Below are 21924 nucleotides of genomic sequence, written 5' to 3'. Positions count from 1 at the left end.
TGAATCTGACACAGCAGTGGAAGGTGGGGCAGGTTCATGGCTCTGAGGGTAATTCTGAACCCCACCACCGTGGGCCTTGTTTTCTTTGGCTGGAAAGTCTGACAGGGCTGACATATTTATGTACAGAGCTAGTATTTAGCTTGGAATTTTACACTTATGAATGATGAACTAAACAGAACTCATTTATGTTTTTCCTTCCCTCTGTAGCTTTCTTTTTTTCCTCTTATTTTTTTGAAATGTGAGGTTACGTATTGCAGACAAGTCTCAACATATCCACCCTGTGCTTGACCACTGGAATTAATAAGTAGCCACATTCCTTGATGATTCTATAGGGATTGGAAGCTAGGCAGCCGAGTTTGCTATGCAAGAGAGTTAATAAAAATTTTCATTGCTGGAGGAAAGCTTATATACAGTAGTCTGTTTGTCCTGTATTTCAACCACCTGAGTCAGAGCCAAAAAAGCAATTGTCTACTACATATTTCAAACAGATGCTGAGGGGTAAAAGGAGTGACTAGAATTCGCAGCAATAAAATGCTGGCTCTTTAAGTTCCCTTGAAGGAAGTGAACCTATAAAATTTTTGCTGCTGACTTGTTTGTCCAGTTCTTTGAAGTATTTAACATTAATTTAGTCTGCAAATCATTGCCACCTCAATTTTTCATTGAAGTATCAAAGCCTGCTAAACACATAACCTTGGAGTGCACGAAAACCCCTGATTCCTTTAGCAGATATATTCATTTAGCAGTTACCCATTTGAAAACTTCCTCCTGACTCTGGTGGTAGCGTATGCTTTAGGTATTTGCAAAGGAAAACTTCTTGAAGAATTTTTTTTTTTTAATGACTGTTAATTTCACTTGCAGTAGATAAGTGCATTTTAAGTGGTGGTGTTCCACCCTTTTCTGTTAATAACACCCCTTGCTGCTCTGCATCAGAGACTGAGGTGGGAAACCAGGATGGTTGTGTTTGATGGAGCAATGGGCTCTGCAAAATCATTAGAGGATGTAGGTGTTCAGGAGTAGATGTGCCTGTCTTGTGTTCACCTCGGTGCAGGAGCTGTTGGGAGGCTGTGGTGGCACAGGCTGGTGGTGCCTCAGGCTGCAGCCCTGTCTGCCAGCAGTTCCTGGCCTTTGGGCTGTGCCCAGGATTTCTGAAAATGAGAGTGAGTTGATGACAGTCCCACTCACTCCAAGTGAAGATGAGGGGAGTGTTTCCTTTGTCTCAGATACTCTGTCTTCCAAGCAGTCTTCGGGCTCAGACCAGCAAAATGTACACAAGGGTCATTTTTTGTTGCCTTTTTGTCAAAAAAATAGCAGATTGTTCAGTAAGTGATGGATGCACTGGCAAGTTTCTGAAGTTATCGCTATGAGGTCCTGATCAACGACCTCCTCATAGGGGTTTCTTTTTCAGGTTTTTTAAAAATCTTTTTTCGCCTTTTGATTTCTTCCCCCGAAAGTTAAGTTTCTCACATTCTCCTGGACTGTGTGCCCTGGGGGATAGGGAGGAGAAGACCCCTGGTCCCACCATGGTGGGTTCCAGCAGAGCTGTGCCCTGCCTGGCACTGCCCACGGCCGCACTGCTGGGACCCAGCGGTGGCACCAGCCGAGGACATCAGCTGTGAGGGGAAGCTTAAAAAATGCCATCAGGCTTAACTTGGAAAAAAATATCAACACAGAGGGTGTCAATTGAAAACCAGCAGGGTGGGAAAGCTGCTGTACTGTAGTGGGAATGCAGCAGCCTCAAGGCCCTTTAAATGATTGGTGACACACTAGAGGTATTGTTAAATTACCTTTTTTATTGGTTCTGGAGTCTTATGTCTTAAAAGACTATTCTCTGGAAGAAGTCAAGAGAATCCTTATACTTGGTTTAGATATAAACCTGAGATAAAAAACCTGGATGTGGATCTGGACCTGAACTTTTCCAGTGTCTGGGGAGTATTTCGGGCTGAGATTTTGTTGTGAGACCTCTCTTTGCGTGTGATGGTCTAGAGGACTTGCATGTAGTGTTAAATTGCAGCACAGATAAGCTTCAGCCAGGGATGTTGGTGTTTTGGCATGTTTCCCCATCAAACAGGGAAACGGTGAAGTGTTTCTCTCTTAAGGTTGTTTGAAGATTAAAAGGATCATTTTCTGTTTTGTTTTCAGCACAAAAAATTGAGCACGAGGTTTTACCAATTTGTAAATTCACTGATTATATTGAAGAGAGGACCAGAAAGGGTTTTAGTTGTGGTAGTAAACAACAAGAGAAAAGGCTTTTTGCATCTAATTCAACTTCTAAATGTTCGGAACTACTTGTCTGTTTGTAGTTCGTGAGTATTGTTTGTATTCAGCGTTGAATTCTTCTCATCTCTTGTGTTTTCATTGCCCCGTCTGTAAAATCCACATGGTGGACAAGAGACTTTTTAGTTTTGTTGAAGGACACCAGGATGATTTTGAAGGGAATGTATGTTGCTAGTAGTTTGTAAGAGCACTTGGAGCAAAGGCTTAATGAAGGATTGCTGGTGAAACACTTTCATTCAAGCACTCTGGTTAAGACTTTCTCTCCAGCCTGCATGGTCCCATATTTTACATTTACTCCCAGCATGGACTTCCTTTGCTGAGTGTCCCATAGGTAAGCCACGAGAGCAAAATATACTACAGGGCCTCATATCAACACTTGGAGTGGGAAATTTTAACCGTCCAGCCTAATTTTTCATGGCCGTAGAACAATAACCAAGATTGTGTTGTGGGTACGGAGGTGGCCACCGGGACGGCCCCATTAGCCCCACACAGGCAGCTCTGCCCCCTCCCCAGGCTGGGACCATGCTGTGGCCCACAGTGGCTGATTTTTGTGGCCCATGGCTGTTTTTGTCCTGTGCTGGAGCGAGATCATCGTGGTGACACGTTCCTGCCGAGGGGAGAGGGCTGAGCACGGCCATCGCCCGCGGAGCCGCGTTTTGTATCTGCCTGCTGGGGAGCAGCTGCAGGCAGAGGAAACCGATAGGGATAATGGTGATGCTGAATGGGAAGAGAAGATGTTTTTGAACCTGAAAAGGGCTGTTTATGTATCATAGCCCCCTTTTCAATGCTGTAAACCCTTTGAAAGCAGCCTCCTCTTTGCTCTGTGCAGCACGAAGCATCCAGGTTGGCTCCTCAGTAACAGCGGCAGCTCAGCACAGTTTTTGTAGCACTGTGGAGGAATGGGGAAAATTCTGAAAAAAATCTCAACTGGCCAAAAAAATTCAGCATTTTTCAATTCTGTATTGATACCCAAGCAGCAGGCTGGCATCTACAGAGTGCTGAAATAGCTGTGAATTGGTAATTATGAATTACAGCAGGAGATCAGTTCAGCTTAGTGTTCCCAAAGCCTGAGAGATCAAAAGGTGCTAGTGAGAAAGGTAAAAACATCCAGTGGCAGTGATTGTGCCAGGCTGCCTGAAACTTAGTTGCGCTCTCTGGTTTGTAGCTGAATTTTGTAAGGGGAAAAATTTGAAAAAAGAGAAAGTGGATAACATTTCTATTGAGGCATGAGTATTGCCAGGAAAATAACAAGGATGTGAAGCAATTGCTGGGGTGCTCATAGGTTTTTATATTTTTCTCAGTTTTATCCATTTGTTTACCTAGTAAAGCAGTAATTAAAGGAAGAAAAGCAATAAGAAGCAGCAGGAGGGCAGGATTTTTCCTGCTTGTTTTTCCTTAATTTTCTATCAAATGTGGAGCAATACAACCATTTATTTTTTAAGCTGCAAAAGTGCCTATTTCCCTTTATCGTACCCTTTTCTTCCCAGCTGTCATGTACAGGAAGTGACAGTGTCAAATGATGTATTTGTGTGTCACGTTTCAGCCCAGTCTGGGGGGGGGGTCAGTTACCCCTGGTTCACGTAGATCCAGGTTGGTATCTCCCAGGCTTTTAAGAGCATCAGTAGATAAGGATCGAGATTTTGAAGCAGAGAATATCAAGAGAAGCAAAAGATTTGTGAGCACGCATAAGAGGCCAGGCATCACCTCCAGCTGCTCAAAAGGCTCCTGGAAGAGTGAAGTTAATCATTAGAAGAGATGGTCCAATTTTAAGGTGGCAAAAACCTCCTTTGCTTTTGCCAAGCTCTTATCCAAGGAGGTGGGCAGTCTTTCCTGGAGAGCAGCCTGTCTGTTTGGGATTTATCTAGTAAAAAATGGAGATATTTTTCACCACTTTTAAAACCCTTTCACCAATTCCCCAGGTTATTGGCAAAATAAGGGTAGCGGTGGATTCCTAATAACTCTCTTTCCCTTCTGCATCAATTATGTGTCTTTGTGAGGCAGAGCTTTGAGTCAGCTCTCCTTCATTTCTCTCTTCTGGTCGCTCCCAGGGGAGACAGTCTCTTGGTAATAGGAGCTACCTCAGTTCAGAGAAGAATACAGTTTTGTTCCCTTCTCGAATGACACATGACTATCAGGCATCTCATGAGTTCCCTGAGTGGGCACATGAATTGAACCTTTTAGGAGTCTGTGTGATTAATGGCCTGGTGGGTAGGAAGCAGACGCTCATTACAGGTCTGGGGGATCTGCCTGGCAGAATTAAAAGCTGCCGTGGTGGCAATGCCCTTTTACCCTCCCGAGCTCCCCTGCAAGCGTCACCAGCGCCGCTCGGAAAAGGAAACAGAGTTCACCACAGGGTGGTTTAGGGGATTTTTTTTACTTTTGTGTTTGTTGCTCATGTGTTGTTGTGTGGGTTTCCTTACAGAGCGAGCACAGGAGATGTTTTAATTTGCCGTGGTAGAATTGTTTTTGGCTTTATGTGGTTCTGTTTATTAAGGATCCTGGGCACATTGACATGGCTGTGATCCTTGTGTCTCAACCTGGCTGCTGAGGAAAGGTCTGTAGTGCTGCTGGTGTCTGTGGATAGGGCTGGATCCCAGTGCCAGCGTCAAGTGGGGATTTTTTCCTAATATGGACAGTAGTCCACAAGCGACTGGACGAAGTCCATCAAGCTAACGTCGCCAACAGCCAGTAGAAAGTTTGGCTGTGCTCTACTTGGAGCAGCCCCGAGCTAGAGACCAGAAGGTAAAAGGCTTTTTCACACCCTCTCTTGACATCTCATGGCCAGTGCGATGTACTGAAGGCACAGCCCCAGGGATGCTGACAGGAGGTGTTGCCTGCTCACCACTTCCCTCTGCAAATTGCTGTACAGTCGTGGCTTCTGCAAAATGAAGCTGTTTTGTTTTGCTTTGTTTTGTTTTCCTCCAGAGAAAGCTCAGAGCAGGAACAGAGCGGGCACTGGCATGCCTGTCTAAACCCCTTCCTTTTCTAACTTTTTGGAACATACTCCTGTGTTTATCTTCTGGCCAAATACTGATGCAGTGCAAGTGTTTCCACTCAAAAAACTTCCACTTGTCCTAATTTTGACAATGCGAAATTTCTGTCTATTAATTCTTATCTGAGTTCTCAGTGGATTGCAGAGCCAGTGCTTTAAATGGGCACTGGCAGCCCTTTCCTGGTCAGCAGGAAACAAACTAAGTTTGTTTCTAAGGAAAATATTGTGAAGCAAAGGGGGGGGGGGGGGGGGGTTGTGTTGGTTTTGTTTTCTTTTTAACATCTTGATGTTCTGTATTAGGCGTAGACTGTTTTTAAACATGAGCATGTGTTCCTTTTCTTTGATGTTTTTCACGAAGAAGATTCTGTCTTCCACTTTAACAAAAGGCCCGTGTTCTTTTTAGGTTGTTTTATTCTGCTAATGATATTGCTTACTCAGATAAATGGGTATGCGTGTGTGTACATTTAAAATGCAACATTCCACTTCAACACGCCATGGATACATAACAGAACTGATCTTTTGTAGTGATCTCCTGTGCCAGAATTTTCATGTTTTGAAATTAAAATGGATTCTCCTTATCTCCTCGTAGCCCCTTTGATCCATTGCCTGTGGGTGCACAGTGGCACTAACGACAGAGGACGGGGAAGCTTCAGCTTTGCGTGGCATCATTAGCTCCACAGCACTAGCAGCATCCCTGTGAGGAGCTGGCCCTGCTCCTGGTGTGCCAGGAGAGCAGCCTGCTTCCCTGCACCTCCCCTGTGCTTGATGCCAGCTGGGATTCTCCCCCTGGAAGGGTCCTGTGTGTTCCTGCTGGGTGTTTCTGTGTCGCTCTTCTCTTTCCCTGACCCTGCCAATGTGTCGGCAGTGGGAATTCCCTGCAGTGATACCTGCCTTCCAGGTATTTTCCTTCCTCCAGGTAGCACGTAACTCCAAAGACTAAACTCAGATACTAGACCTGCGTTCACCTGTGCATCAGCCTATACCTGTGCTGAGAGTTTGCAGGTTCATTTTTTTCCCCCGTCTAAATATTAATTCAGTCCAAAGTTTGTGATTTGTATCTGGTCACAACCAAATAGCTTGAACCTCTCTGCCAGGGCTTTGCATGCAAGTACTGTCAAAACCGTTCTCAGTGATGAGTCAGTTCCTTTTTTTTTTTTCCCTCTTTTTTCTTTTATTTTAATGACGAGTATGCAGCTAGTGTACCCATTAGAGCGTGCTGAGGGATGGCATAGAAATGAGGATACACATGTGTATGTATCAGCTGCTGAAGAGCAGCATTCGTGTTATAAATATAGCTCGGCTGTGTTCCTTCTTACATTTCAATTTTATAATCCGTTCCAGAAGATTTGGACAAAAATACTGTAGTGTAAGAGAGCATTAGTTTCTGGGTTCTTCAAATAATAATTCTTAGTAGAAAAACTAGTAAATAAAGCTCTGAAGATGGGCAAGATGACATGTTCCCTAGTTCTAGGAATTGGACTTGGGGTATAGATTTATGCAAGGTAAAATAAAGGACAAGTGGAAGCAGGAGCAGAACTGTATGTTTTATTTTTTTAGTTTATTGCTAAAATGTATGAATAGTCCTTTTTTGTTTGTTTTATTGGTGTGATTATATATGATCTATCTTTACATGTATACTTTTTAGACCTGGTGGGCCCACTGTGATTAAATGTTTGCTTTGAATACGTGTCCAGCGTGTTAACTTTTCACAGTGGAAAGTTGTTAAATTCATTTTTTATACAAGGGGAGGGGGGGGAAGAAAAAAAGGGAGGGGGAAAAAAAAAAAGAGATTGTTAAATGTATGGAAACCCTTATTGGCTGAATTATATAACTGAATTCATTCAACATGCTCGGTGTATCTTGTTCTCCTTTCAGTATTGCCACTCTGTTCATCACCCCTTTTAGTGCTTTAGGCATATGGTGTGCAGTACATCCAGGGAAGTGTCAACAATATGGCATATGTTATACATACTGATCTTGATACACCGTAGAAAATAATGGGCCTAACTTTAAAAGGCACGGTGCTAAGAATAGAGCGTGCTGCAACATGCAGACAGTGAATCCGCCATGAATGTCATGTTTGAAGACAAAAAGAGCTGTATTTTTCATTACTTTTGTGGCTTGGTTTGTATCTTGGCGTTGCTGCAGATCGGAAAATGATGGTGAGATGAGTGCAGGGGGGATCTTCACCCGCCTGATGCTGGAATTCCAGACTCTGTGGAGACTTGGGGGTCAGCTTGCTCAGGGGTGGGTGCGGGCAGGAGGGAGCAGGGAAGGCAGGGAGCTGTGGGACCTGCCCACCAGTACTCCAGGGCTATCCCTGTGAGCCGGGATGGGCCCAGCAGGGGCTGTGCTACCGACATCCATCCGCAGGAAGAGGGAACGGGGACGGGGGATGTCCGGATGCGCTTCCAGGAGCCATTAGAGGGTCGCATTAGCTCACCACTTAGCTCTGTCTCCACGCTGTAAATGAGCCTGCACAAGCAGATTGCAACGCTTACATTAAAACCACACTGGTGGAAATGAGTCTTTCCAAAGACTCTTCCAAGGATCTGCCCATTAGGATCTGACTGTGAGAGATCAGGGCTCTCATCTGGGCTCGCAGCAGTAAAATGAAGATGAAACGCTCTGTTTCTCATTTCTGGATCGTGGACTTCACTCAGCTCCCCATTTCACAGGGAATCTTTCGTCCCAGGAACGCTCATTTTTAAATTAGAAAAAAATTTAAACAGGGGGTCCTTTAGAACAGTCGTCCTGAAAATTGTTCCAGGGAGTTTCATCTTCAAAATAAATTATTTGTACCCTCGTATAGGTGCATGTATATCTGTATGTCTGCATTGCTGTTTATTGTGCTGCACTGGCCTGGCTCGGGTGCTGTAGCATCTTAAGTGCAGAGAAGCAGGGACTGGAGAAAGGAATATCTTCTTTCCAACAAAGACCAAATATTTGTCTGTTATCTCTCTGGCCGTTGTCGTGGTTCTTGATGTCCGCAGAACTGAGCAGATCACCACGCGGATAAAACAGCACAACAAAATATTTATTTTTAAGCTTTGTTGAATGCTGAATGTTTGGTACGAGTTTATGAGGGTTAAACATTAATAGCAGATGTTGTTAATGAATAGAAGGCTTGAGCCAGCTTCTGAGACCTTTGAGTTAGTACATGAATTTTCTGGTTGATGACAATACTTGTAACATGCCTAATTATGAAGTAGTGTTCTAATCAAGCCTTGAATAACTGAAGAATTTCCCCTCCTCTTTTGCGGTTATTTCAGTGGCACACACACAGATCGCTTCAGTGCCTGTGCTTATTCTTAGTGATTTTTCTTTTCTTAGAACATTCATTGAGGTTTTTTCCCCAAGAAGCACACGTATTCACGCTGGATGTCGGCGCAGGAGCGCGCACGGGCACAGAGGGTGACACGTGCACGGCACGTCCCCTCCACCCTGGCCCCACCAGCAGCTGAACTGGTGCCAGCCCCTGAAGTTGTTGTCCCAGTTTGTCACACTTCCAGGTGAAGTACGTGAAAGTGATTATAGGTAATAAATATCTCTTTTTTTTAAACTTATTGCAGAGGCAGTTTTTCCCCTGTTAATGAGGGTAATTTGACTTGGTTGAAGGATTGCAGTTCTTAAGAATTAATGCAGCAATCCAATTCAAAGATTTAAAGAGATCTAAGATTTTTCACAGGTCGTGTGCTAGTGAATGTGCTCCTATCACATAGCAGCTAATGGACTTGAACAACAGTCTGTCATTTACTGTTACCTCAGTGTATAGCAGCTTTGCCCTTGATAGCGAGTATACTTTCCCAGCAGTGCAGGTTATTTAGTAGTGCTGTGTATTTGTAACACTTTTAAGAGACAGTATCCGATTTCTAACAGCCCTAATTACTGGATAAAGTGAGGTTACCTTTCTGACTTTCTTAATTATGTGTTTGGATCCTAATCTGTGGGAGCCTAAAGTGGTTTAGGCCCTAATAGCTGACTCCTCATTTTTTTCAGATTTATCTCTGTCTATACACATCTATAAAATAATTTCTGTGTTGCATTTTCCCTGTATCAATGCTCAAAGGTTAATTCCGTAAATACTGAAGTGTTAGGCACTAGTCTCCATAAGGTCCCCTTGTTTTTAGGGATGCATTATTACCTTTTTAACAGTGTTTTGTAATGACTTATTTGTAAATGCTGTTGGAAATGCTTTAATTTCTTGATCCTATTATGTTCCTGGATATGAAAAATCCTGTTGTAAGGTAATTAGAAGGATTCTCTTCTATTTGAATGTGTGTTCTCTAGACAGTGTCACTCTATACTCTGCACACAAGAACCTTTGTTCCTTAATTAGAAAAAGGACTAGAGCTCATTAATTGTGGGTACAAAGTGATGTCTGCTCAAATGCAGAAGCAATAATACAGTTTAAATAATGATTGATCCTACATTTTAAGGCTTACACTATTTCGTACTGATAGTGATAAATAAGCAACATATAACGCAGGTTGCGAAGCAATGTGTGAAGATTTTTATTGAAAAATCTCTTTTTGCAAGGATAAACCTGTGTCGGGCACAATAAATAAAGGATGGATGGTACATACACGGCGTCTGCCGTTTAGGAAAGTCAGCATTTGTCAACAGAGCACCGTAGCAATAGCTGAGATACTGGAGTTCACTCCACCCCATACTTTAAAAAATGAAATAATTGTGAGAGCTGTGCAGTCAAAAGCAGTTTTGGATCTTGGCCTTAGAGAGCTATTATTGTGATGAAAAGAATATTTTAATTACTGCTCACAAACAGGATGAGTTATAAGTGCTTGAGCGTTTTGCAGGGTGTTTTCTCTTGGAGACAACTGTACTTTGTTCGCTGAATTTCACCATCTCCCTGCCGTGCCCTTGAGAGGAGAAGGATGGACTTGGGAATTTCAACCCAAGACCCTTCACCAAAGGGCTTTGGTTTCTGTGGTGGCTACAGAGACAGAGTGGGCTGAGATGTGCACCGCAGGGTGAGCTCCCAGCAACGGCCCTTCCCAAAAATCAACCATGTGTTGTGCTGAGCTTGGCGGTCCTGCTGCCAAGGTGGGATGCCAGGATGGTCCCTGTGTGGTTTCGGAGTTTGGGTCTTGTCAGCTGAGGCTGGGCTGGGCAGAGCAAGTCGTTGGGGGTGATGCCCCTGTGGCTCCCCAGCCTGCAGCTCCATCTCCTCCCCAAATCCAGCAGCGCCCCTTCCTCTCCTTGCCCCACCTTGTGTCAAAGGCGTAAGAAAGAGAAAGCCTGTCTAATTTTTCTAACCCTAATGAAAACATGCATTAACAAGGCAAACCCTTCCCACTGGAAGAACAGAAAAGTTGGAAGGTGAGGCTTGATGTCCTGCTGTATTCCACAAATAAAAATGGTTAGTGCTAGACCAGGGTGTATATTTCACTCAAAGCATATCAGCACTGAAAGAGCCCCAGGAAATGTGGGGTTTCTTGGTGTCCTTCTCTGCTGTATTCCTCTTGGTGGGAAAGAAAAATAGTTTTTAAAAGATAAAAAACCTGTTCTTCAATTGACTATGCAAAAATCTTATTGCAGTATTTATTCCAAACCTGCGCACATAATGTTCAGTCAAGGAGAAAACAGCAAAAAACAGTTGTTGATGGACTTAGGCAAGAACTGGATTAAATAAGCATTAGTCTACTGAAGCTGATTACAGGAATATGAAAATGCAGTATCTTAATGGTACATATTTTCATGTGGCAGCTCAGTTGCCTTTCATTTTGCAGCTAATATGTCTATTCTTATGAGTCATTTACTTCTTTAATTACCTTTTGCAGGCAAGGCACCATGGTATATTAATGTGAATGATTTTTACTGCCAGTTTATCATACAATGCCCCAGAAGTTGAAAGGCGTAATTGACTTGGAAGAGCAGCTCATGAAGGAAACAATATTTAGTTGACAGTTTTCCTTGTACTCTCTGTTGACGTTTATGAGTTTACACTATGCTAAAGGAGTAATAAACACAATTTTCTTTCAATAACAGGAAAGAGTCGCTTTTAAAATACATTTGTGGAAAACAGATTTGTTCATTTCTTGAATAATATAAAATAATGCGTTTTCAGTGATGAGATGTATATAAGACTGTCAATTGAATTAAACCTCGGAAGGTGCATTTATAACCTGCCTTAGAGCGTTCAAAGGTATTAGGGTGCATATGAATCAAATCAGTTAGATGAATATTTAAATTATACACAGATTTGGATAAATCATATTCAGATCTGCGTGTTAGATTATTTGGTGGCCTTCTTTTGCCGTGGAGGGTGAAAGTTTGAAGTGGGAATACGAGGGACAGAGGCTCTGTTTCTGTAGATGGAAGAACTCTCGTCAGAAAGCTCCTGATAAACCCCGATTAGAGGATTATTGCAGAAACTTTCTATAACTTTCCTAGAGCCAGAGGCTTGAGGAAGGTTTAAAATCAGCTTTGCAATCCGTCAAAGTCCATTTTCTCCTGGAATGCTACTTTTATTGAAATGACCTTGTCAAATCGCAAATTCTTTTTCCCAGGCATCCCCAGGACGGTGCGCAGGTATGATTAATCATCCCATCCCGCTTTAATTAATTTAAAGGCGCCCATGGCCGGGGCGGGAGGAGACGCCGGCTGGCGAGGCCAGCGCTTCCCCGCTCGGCTCGCAGGGAGTTAAACTTTTCACAGTTTTCCCGATTGTTTGCAGTTCAGCCCTCTGCAACATAATGAAAGTTTTCGAGCCATCTGTTGTTAAGCTGGCGGTGAGCAAGGCCAGTATATCCAAACAAAGTGCTGGCCTGCTGTAAACTGAACCTGTCAGTTTAGCATAGCTGGGCTGACCTCCCCGGGCGCGGGGCAGTGGGTACCAGGCACTGGCTGCCTGCTCAGCTTCCAGGAGAACTTCTTGGGGGGACCGTGTTTACTTTTTCCACTTAGCGTTCCTCCCACAGGCTTGGACTAGTTTATACTAAATCTTTAAATTGACACTGTTCTTTTTTTTTTTTTTTTTTTTTTTTTTCCTCCTATTCTGAACTTTCTCCTTTTTTTTCTTAATCTTTCAGGCCGTACAGAAAAAAAAAAAAAAATCCATTAAAACCTCACAGTGGCTGGAATTGGAGCTTTTTAGGAGGTGATGGGCAGGGGGGGGACGTCACAGGACAACAACTTCTGTGATTCTGTAACTGTGTGTGCATGTGTGCCGGCGAGATTCTCTCTCAAAAGAAAGAGGCATGTTCCCAAGTATCCCAGCTTGCTTTCCAGCTCCCATTGTTCCCTTTGTTCTGTATTATTTAAGATCAGTTACTCATTTGCTTCAGAGGATTGGGAATAGCAGGCAAGGTAGAGCAGAGCAGCCAGCATCTATTGTCTTCCTGGGAGCCACAGTTTGCATCCAGAGCGGCTGGAGCGGCCTCCCTCCTGCTTCTCTTTGCTTCTGTTCAAGGGGGTTGGTAGCTCCGGCGAAAAGTACTAGAGAATTTGAAACTTTTTCAGTGGAATTGCCAAGATCAGACTGGAAATGCCCTTTATTTGCAGGGCTGTGTGGCAGGGAATTGCTTTCCTTTCTCGTTCGTATCCAATACACGGCAGTTTGGCCTCATCTCCTCTGCCTCAGTGTGTTTGTGCTTTTTTCAGTCTTCTTCTCAGATTGCCTTCCCTTTTTCCTTCCTCCATAAATGTTATTTTATTTATTCCTTTTTGTCTGGCATACAACACATGTCATTTCTCAGCTGGTATTCACTCAATACAAGTGATTTTAACTGTTTTTTAGGATTGGCAACAAAACTTGAAGTTCCTGTGCCAGGAAAGTGACTATTTGGTATTACCTGTTTTCCGTGTTTGTTTTTTGGACTAGACCTACAGTAAATACCTTTATGCTGCCGCTGCTGCCAAATTCAGTCTTTGCTTTCTGCACTTTGCTGTACCTGCTCCCTGGTCTTTGGCTGGTTTCGAGTGTGTTTTACTTACCTCATGATTCTTGGAAAGCAAAACTGATCGTCAGTGACCCCGAATGCTGCAATTCTCAGTCAGGAGGAGTTTTTTTGCCTGAGGAAGAGCTGCTGAATTTGTACCGTGTGTGAAACCAAACTGTGCCTTTGCAAAACTGCGTCACAGCCAGCCCGTGTCTTAACAGCGTGGTGCAAATGCTCTGGAAGCTCTGGAAAAGCAGTAAAAGCTCTGGAAAAGCAGTAAAAGTACTTGGCCTTTCCAGAAGACCCTTCCAAGGACTTGTGCCAGTGCCCACCAGAGGGTAGGAGTGCCCAGGGGATGAGGGGGAAGGAATATAAGAGTGGTGAGAAACACTCAATTTTAAATTAAAATGACTGCACTTACGAGGAAACCCCATCCAGCTCTAATCTGTTTGTAAGGTGACTGACACATAAAGTGCTTTTTGTTTTAAGGTAGAGGGAAATGCATTCAGGATAGAGTTTCTGGTATAAATGTCAGGTGCAACGCAGTGCATGCTCACTCAAGAAGTCAAGCAGATAACCTTGGCATTTAGGGACATTGCCTTGTATAAAACGAAATTGTATTTTGTTTTTAAAAAGGAGGACTACATTAAGAGGTCACCTATTAGCTGTGTTTTTGCTAGCTGTCTGAAACTCAGCTCTACTGTCTATTAAACTCAAACCACTATGTAAACATTCCTGTGTTGTTCCTGGTCTCTACAATGGCCAAGGGGATCAGGTTTCACCTGCCTGCACATCTTCAAGCAATTAAAGCAATTAGCTGGAAGCCATTTCACATTCAAGGTCTACTGTGACATTCAAGTCCAGAAGAAGTCTAGGGGAAAAGGAAAAAGAAGAGTGTAAAAGTGCACAGCACATGCACACATATAACCTGTGAGGGGGTTTTGGACTTTACGACAACTTCCAAATGCAGTCAGAGGCTTCGCAGCAGGCAGGCGAAATTGCTGCTGAGAAAGGGAAAAGATATAGAAAAAACACCTAATGATCCTTTAAATTATACCCAAGTTTTGCACTGGGAAGGGAGCGGGGGGAGGAGAGAGAAATAGCAACATGATTTGGAACGATATTTGTGTGAAATAATACGGCGTTGGCCTTATTTACTGATATTTCTCCTGGCGTGGACATAATATTTTTCTTCTCGTTTAGGTGGGGATTTATATTTGGTGTTTACATTGTAAAACTACACTCACTCTGGCTAATGTATCCCTTACAATGACATTCAGCTCAGAGTTTAGTGATTCCAGCAGTAAGGCTTGAAAGCTGCTATTTTTTAAAAGGTTGGAGCAGATTAGTGGTGACCTTAAAAGATTAAACTAGTACAGTTTAAAGATAAATAATCAGCCTTTAGCACATTAGATAGCTACATAAGCATGACAGAAGGTGACTTTCTTACAACAGTTTCAGAATCCAGGCAGTATTTTTACATTTGAAACTTGACTAAGGCAGGGAACAGTGGTTTGCAGAAAGCAAGACGTAAACTGATTGCACCACTTCAAATTGGTTAATACAGTTTTAAATCCACAGTTTTCCCGTTGGTTTTATTATTGAGAAGAGGCTAATTTTAAAAGCTATGCCTGCTGCAAAAGAAGATCTTGCTTTGCCGTCCTGGAGGGTGTTCTTAATCAGAAATAACCGCAGGCTAAATTATAATGTGGAATCCTGCTGCCCTTTAACCTAACACTGCTGCTCGTTCAGTGTTTGTTAACAAATAGCTCTAAGTACAAAATTGTTTGAGAATTACTTTTTCATTATATTTGCTGACTTCAATTAGAATAAGAAGCTTATTTGGGGAAGAAAAATTAAAAATGTATGGGTTTCTACAGAAAGTTTCAGCAATTGTTTCCTGGCAAGTGTCGCCTTCGGAACATAGCTGCGGACTCCGTGGCACACGTAATTAAATTTAAATAAAATTACCTTCTGAACTAATGTTTCTGCACCGGCGGCAGAGGCAGAGCTCAGGCGCATCCCAACACTCAGCCCTTGGAAATCTGATGAACAAGCCAAAATGGTGGCAGGGGCCCAGGCCAGGGCCCCTTTTGCACCTTGCAGGGGGATGCAGTTCCTAAGGAAGAGGCGCCAATTCCCCATCCCTGTGGCGTTGGGGAGGGATGGGCTACAGATGCGAGTGGTGCAGTGTCCTGCTTTTATTTCACTTTGAATAACACGTAATTGAAACGTACACTCGGCAAATTAATTGGTGAGTTGAAGGTAAGAACTGCTGAGTTAGTAGAGACAGCACCAGCCCTGTTCTTTTTTTCCCCTCAAGTTTACATGCTGGAGCGGAAACGCTGCGGTGCTCAGAAAGGAGGTGATGCCTCTGTAAAGCAGATCTTTCCAATTTTATTTTTTTTCTAGCTTAGTCTTCTGTTTCTATGATCTGCCTTTTGAACTGTTTTTGTGGCTGATCAGTTCCACCTAATATGTCTCTTGATTTCTGCTATTGTAATACTCAGACGACATGCTGTTCTCTTCATTTTTATAAGCTTTAGATGCTCCTGCCTGTCATACTCTGGCGGTTTATCTTCAGCGTCTGGATTTGCTTTCAGACTTGCATGTCTATCAAGCTGCTGTTGCTTTGAATGTGAGATCAAAAGAAGATGAATTCCAGTAAAAAATTTCCTTGTATGAAGAAAAGATTGGGGGCCTATGTAAACATCCCACTGACAGCTCCCAATGAGTTATTTTAGCAGAGCATTAGCACCCAGAATGACAGACAGTCCAAGACTACATGCTAAATAACAAATCAGTCCCTTCAGTGGCAGCAGCACGTTGCCACAACAGCAATACATTTTCTAAAGGAATCCTGTTCCTCTTTTTTATTGAATATGGCTGTTCGACTGCTCATCTCTTCACGAGCTGCCTTTGAGTGCCAGCCCCAGTTTACTTTTTCTTGACAATATCTGTGTCATGTCACCAATATGACAGCAGACAGGGCTTTGATAATTGGGTGGGGAGATGGTTAGTTAGTCATCTCCAGTTAAATAGGTAGTTTGTTTTAGGGAGGGGAAGGAGATGACGAAGGAGGGGTGGCATCTGCCGGAATGCTGAAGTTACACTTTGGGAGATGCTGAACGCAAGTCCCTGCGCCCAAGAGAAGTTGTGTTTCTTGGGCGGTTGTTTATATTTCAGTTCACGCAGTTAGAGAAAACAGCTCTGCAGCCCGGCCAGCCTCCCGAGCCAGTTTCCAGAGCAAGTCGCAGCACTGTCGAGGGTAGGAACGTCAAGCTTGGCTGGACTTCCGTGCAAATCCGAATTTGCCTAGATACAAAAGCGATGTGTGCTTCTGGCTGCTGTTTGGTCTAGTTGGGGACATAATTAGTTCTGCTTGTTTCTGCTCACAGATGAGGGGGTTTAACAGTGCAGAGTCACTAGATTTTTGTGCCGGGTGTAGTGCTAAAGCCAACTTTGAGATTACCTGTGAGCTCCAGCTGATCTCACCGCTTCGCAAGGGAAGAATTAGGGAAGGAATGCTTTGCGGTTTCTTTGTCATTTAGTAAAAGCAGAGGTTGCTACTGTGGAGGCAGAGCCCGGTGGCTGCCGCGAAGGGCAGTGCTCCAGCGTCTCCCTGCAGCCTGTGCTCCGGCTGCACGGCACTTCCTGTTTATTCAAACATCTTTTTACCATTCTTCAGCCCCCGCTTCACAGAAACAGCCAGAAACATCTCCAGCGCGAAGACGGAAATCTAAAGGCAGACAGTAAGAGCTCACTCTGTTAAACTCTTCATTTTCTCTGCGAGCGCTCAGAGGAAAGGAGCGTGCAGGCAGGGCTGAACTTTTAACGCACTGCCTTGAGCAGGCGGCTTGGAGCACAGGAGAGGGGAATTGCTTTGGCTTGAAGCAAAAGCAGCCAGTTCAGGTTGTTTGTGGCGGTGTTGACAAGGGTGGGGTTTCTGGCATGGCTTTGGAGAAGTGTGGCGAGGATCGAGTCCACTTTTGGGGTGCCTGTCGCCTTGTGATACCCCTCTGGCACGGGAGCAGCCATGTGCCACCATCCCCGCCAGGTGCTGCAGCTCATCCTTGCACAGCTGCCAAAAATACCTGAACAACAAACCCCCCCAGAAAGGGAAACGTGGCTGCTCCTCTGGGCAGCAAGAGTGGCGCAAACCCACCGACTGGTTTTTTTTTTTGTTTTCTGCAAATTGTTTGCATCGTGGCTCTGGCACCGCATGCAAACCAGCCTCGCTAATATTTGTACCAATTTCATGCTAATAAAAATCAGGCTGCTGAGACAAGCATGGCTATTATCTCATTCATATGACTATTGTTTAGACCTGTGGTACTACAAAAGGAAAGGGAAAGCGTGCTCACGCCGGGTAATGGTTGTTAACTTCTCACGTGAGGGATTTTCTCTGCAGTTTTTCAGTATTAATGATTGTTGTGTGAATGGTCTTCAGGGGTTGTTGGAAGATAGTGTAGATCCTCTGGGTAATCCATGTCACCACACGGATGCTGGATTTTCCCCCCTCTGTTCAAGTGACTTAAAAAACTGCTTGATATTTCTTGATGGTTTCTCCCCCCTCCCACAAAAGTCCACTGAAATAGCAGGTAACTTTTTTTTTTTGGCGAGCGTTCGTGGTGCTTGTGTAGTGTGAAATATAAGAGAAAATGGAAAATATGTTGCGTGCCCTATGGAGAAAACCCATCCTCCTAGAGGCTTTTCCTGCCTCTCCAAGATCCAAATACACTTTAAAATTTTGAACTGTAAACCCCCATCTTCCTAGAAAAGAGAGCAAGAGAGAGAGAAATCAAGCTGTGTGTTCAGCCAAACCGCAAGTACAACAAACATATTTTGAAAATATATTGCTAGTCTGGCTTTTTAATGTTCAGAAGTTGTTCTACTTTGCAGAAAAAAAAAATGGTGTTTGCAACTGCCTTAAGGACAATTTGTTTAACAGTAGGAGTAATTTCATGGGGAAAATGGAAAGAGTGACTGAAGTTATTTACTCAGATGTTAGTGTAGGTGTGGGGCAGAAAACTCTCTGTGGGAACAGTGGGCTGCTTTTCTTGGTATCTTAGTCTATTTGATGACCATCAAATTTCCCAGCTCACTGGTTTTGTTTTTTCTGGATGGCATGTTTGATTATTTATCAGAAGGGAAAGGGAGTAGCTGAAGCAAATAAACATGTGACCAAGCTGTGTTTTGTTTTCCACTCAGAAGGCCGTGCCCTTTAACAGATATACAGAAAATAATAAACGTATTGTTTTATGATAAAAGGAAATTATGTGTATCATTTTCTTTAGCAAGGCCATTAACCCCTTGTGTTCGGTGGTCTCCGCCTTCTGGCAGCTCGTTGGGCTTGCAGCTGGGAATTAAAGGCACTTAAACCCCCCTCTTGCCTGGAACGTTTCCATGGATTACTGCTCCAGCCCTTTGGATTTGCTGGATTTATTGCATAGTCATACAGCCCTGGTCATCTCCCCGGTCCTGCTTGGGGTGTGACTGGCTAAACGAGAGACGCTTTGAATTTTCAGAAGGGTGCCGATTTCCAAAGAAAACCTTGGCAAGAGATGCTGGGATCTTCCAGCCTTCAGTGCTGGTGTCAGTGCAGCGCGAGGGGTTGCAGCTGTGTTTGGTCCGTTACGGTGTCAATTTATGGGATACTCTTTTAAATGCCAGGTGTCTAGCATGTAGTATTTCCTTTATAATACCACCTTTGGACAATGCTCATTATCTTCCCTGAAAAAAAAAAAACCAAACCCCAAAAAAACCCCAAAAAAACAACCAACACCCTATAAACTAAATCACTGTCAGGAAGTAAAATACAGGTTTGCTTCATCTCTGGGAAGCATGTTGCATGCTTTAGCTGCTTTTATGGGATTAAAAGAAACAAGTTAAGACTGTCATGCACATGAAAGGAAACCGAGATGTGGTTTGCTTCACATTGTGCAGGTAGGTATAAATTTAATAGACTGACTTGCTTTCAAAATCTCTCTTTGTCTCCCCGAGTCACATGTCAGTTCCAGCGCGTTGATGAGCGCTGTGGTCTGTAATAGCGCCTGACTGCCGCTGCCCCGCAGGTGCCGGATCGGCAGGAGGGTCCTCCTCCTCCTCAGGGATGTAGGTTTCCTCTGAGGAATGCCTTCACATCAAGAAAGGGAAAATTTGCCTGAGATCTTGAAGTTCTGGTCAAGTCTGGTGGGTCTGGGCAATGAGGATGCTTCACCTTCTGGCTCCGAGCGGCTCAGCGCTCCCTGGAGAGCCCGAGTGGATGACGGGGGCTGGAGCTGGGGGTTTGAGTTTGTGGGAGGAAAAAATGGCAGTCAAAATAGCAGGGAGAGGAAGGGCTGGTAAAATAAGGACCTGAAACTTAAATGCGATGTAAAGAAGAAAGAGGAAATGAGCAGCTTGGGGCCAGGTGACGTGGGCAGGGGCTGGGCTGGGGGACGTTGCTGGCCCCCCTTGCCCAGAAGCTTCCTGAGGGTTGAGGAGGCGCAGGATGGGCTGAGGAATGGGCTTTGGGATCAGAGGTGCAGGATTGAGGTACCTGAAAAGACGCAGGAGCAGGAGCAGTTGTATCTTTTTGGACAGGGCTGAAGTCCTTGGGCAGAAGCCCATGAAGGACCTATCCGTGGGGGAAAATGTCCTCCCAGCCTCCAGCAATTAAAGCTTTGTGCCCTGGAGCATAAACATTTGTACCTTGATTTCTATTTTTATCTTTCCAAAGGTAGCTTTAAATGCTCTCATGACTGTCTCTGCAAGTGTCTAATCCTTTCTTTGCATCCTCCCCATGCTCTTGGCCCTGGTGATATCTTGTAACAGTAAGTTCCAGAGAGTAATTATGAGTTGTGTGTCAAGAAAGGAAAAAAAAAAAATCCTTTTATCTGGTTTATTTTTTTTTGGTGACTGTTGCTTCCTGACTTCATTCAATGTCCCCTTGCTCTTGCGTTATGAGAAATGGCAAAAGCACCAGATGTACCCTCTCAGGCCAAGTCACAATTTGTGTACTTGTTATCATCTCCCCTCTTACTCATCTCTGGCTAAACTAAACACTCCCACCCTTATCAATCTTGCCCCGTATCTGCTGAGCTCTCTAATCATTTTTGTCGCCTCCATCTGAACCTTGCCTATTTTTGCTGTACCAGAATCTGTTAAAATTAAGGTTTTTACAAGCGGTTCTAAATTAGGTTGTGCCATGGAAGTGCAGAGATGTGATTTGCAGCTTTAGTTTTCCGTGTTTTGGGCTGTCCTAATGTTTTGCTTCCTTCATTCACCCAGCAGCAGCAGCGAGTGTCTGATGGAGCGTGGTGAGATGTCCACAGTCAGGGGCTGTATTTCATGGGCCTCTGAGTACAAGTTTGTCATGCAGTGTTTTGGAAAACAAGCTTAAAATATGTTCCCTGTTTTGTTGACCACACAGGGAAGCGCGCAGGCAGCTGTGTGCAACATACTATTTATGTTGTAGCAACAAAAAGGCCCTCTTCCTTCTCCCCCCACCTTATCCCTCTTCTCTTCTCTTTTAAAAAATATGAGAACTTCCCGTGCTTTTGACATCCAAGAAAAACGCGGCTCAGCAGTGAATACTCCTCCAAATATTCAAAGGTCTGGTTCACTTTTGCATAAACACAGTAGTTCAGAATCTGATCTCGAGCCTACAGAAATGAGCTGGAAATCCCATAAGATTTTTTTTTCATCACTCAGGAACAGTTCAGTTCTGGTTCAGTTTGAACGGGGAGCCAAGATTTGTATCCTTTCTCATTTTACCAGGATGTGTTGGCCCATCCCTCCTTTCTTGCTGGTACAGACCGCTACATGCTGTGAGTCTTGGCATGCCAAAATAAAGAGAACCGTTTTTAATGTTTGGGAACTTTTTGCCAGATACTTTTTAAGTGGCTTTGATGAGTCCTGACTGTGACTCTTTAAAAGAAGGGACAGAAGGTGTTTTTGCGGTGTAACCGCCTGAGGATTTCATTTATGCCTCAAAAAAAGGGATTTTTGTAGCCCTCGTCCCTGTTGTAGCTGCTTCAGGCTTTGCAGGTTCCTGGTGTTGGCTGAGACTGATCTCTCACCCTGCTGTCCCTTGCTGCCTGCCCCCTTTGTCCCTGTAGTGTATTGAAGACAATACCTCACCCACCTTTTCCCTGAAGTTGGTGGAGTTCATGAATAAATTACAAAATGGAAATTTTTTTTTTTTGGATGCAAGTGCTGTTTTCCCCCTGTGTGGTGCTGGGGCCTCACAGGCAGGGACCTTGCCAACCGTGGGACGGGCTGTGGGATGGCAGGGCAGGGGCATGGAGGCCACTCGTCCTCCCACTGGCAGGAGTAACCTCAGTGCCCACGAGGACAAAGTGCAGCAGGGCTGGGACACAGGCAGCTCCACCCTGTGGGTTTGGAAGAAAGGGTTTCTGTTTCCAGTGCCTTTTTCTGGAGGGAATCTCCTTAACTGGTAGCCAGGATCTATTCCAGAGGAAAGAAACTAAGCCCGCTGTAAGAAAAATAAAGACTCATCTTCTTTCCTTATGACTGAACTATTCTAGGAGATGCTTCAGCATGAGGCACCTTGCCAGCTCCCTTGCTCCAAGTGTGCCCCTGTCACATCAGGGACAGGATGTGAGCCAGGGTTTGTACATGTGGACCTCAAGTCCCTTGTCTTTTTCCAGTGTAGGAATCACTCATTAGTCATTTGTCCAGACCAGTCTGCTGTGGTCTTCATGGCCAGCTGACCATTTTATTGAGTGAAAGATTGCTGTTGAAGCTCTCCTC

General features: G+C 44.1%; 1 protein-coding gene across 11 annotated transcripts in view; it reads left to right on the top strand.

Moving 5' to 3' along the window:
• Positions 1–21924, top strand: part of FOXP1 (forkhead box P1) — a 438146-nt gene that overhangs the window by 296244 nt on the left and 119978 nt on the right. Inside the window, exon 1 of one of the 11 annotated variants that reach the window (XM_066195731.1) lies at positions 16739–16919. The exons of the other annotated variants lie outside the window; for them this stretch is intronic. The gene's annotated coding sequence lies outside the window, so the exon portion shown is untranslated. Of the gene's footprint in view, positions 1–16738; positions 16920–21924 lie in introns of those variants that run through there. 11 annotated transcript variants of the gene reach the window in all.

This window comes from Chamaea fasciata, unplaced genomic scaffold, assembly GCF_029207755.1.
Source record: "Chamaea fasciata isolate MVZ Bird 193981 ecotype frontalis unplaced genomic scaffold, bChaFas1.0.hap1 SCAF_13, whole genome shotgun sequence".
NCBI lineage: Eukaryota > Metazoa > Chordata > Aves > Passeriformes > Sylviidae > Chamaea > Chamaea fasciata.
Note: the sequence above shows the minus strand (reverse complement) of the source record. Positions and strands in the feature narration are given on the sequence as shown.